The sequence below is a fragment of the Penaeus monodon genome, chromosome 15 (assembly GCF_015228065.2).
Source record: "Penaeus monodon isolate SGIC_2016 chromosome 15, NSTDA_Pmon_1, whole genome shotgun sequence".
Lineage (NCBI taxonomy): Eukaryota > Metazoa > Arthropoda > Malacostraca > Decapoda > Penaeidae > Penaeus > Penaeus monodon.
This window is the reverse complement of record NC_051400.1, coordinates 24,487,145-24,487,522: the sequence shown is the minus strand read 5'-3', so window position 1 is coordinate 24,487,522 and position 378 is coordinate 24,487,145.

The window sequence follows — 378 nt, the reverse complement described above, 5'->3', positions numbered from 1 at the left end:
TAAAAAAAAGCATATGGGTACATGTTCACTGTTCGACTGTACACGTTAGTGTACGTGGGTCTGCAAATACGTAAGCAAAATAAATATTTGCGAATCAAGGGTTCGCATGCACACTATCAATAAATGCATACATGCGTGTCTATATGCGCGCGCGTATAATTTCTTGCCTATCAGACTGGAAGGGAGTGGCGGAGAGTTGAGGTAGATTCCGTTGACATACGTTTACTAGATGGTGTGACTGAGCACCGAGAGGAAGAAACAGACAGGGCTGTGAGAGGAAAGGACCCCATATCCTCTAGCATGGCAACGCTGCACGGAGAGAGCAGCGGAACGAGTATTGGAACACTTCGGATGACGACTCGTGGCAGGAGCGGCCCC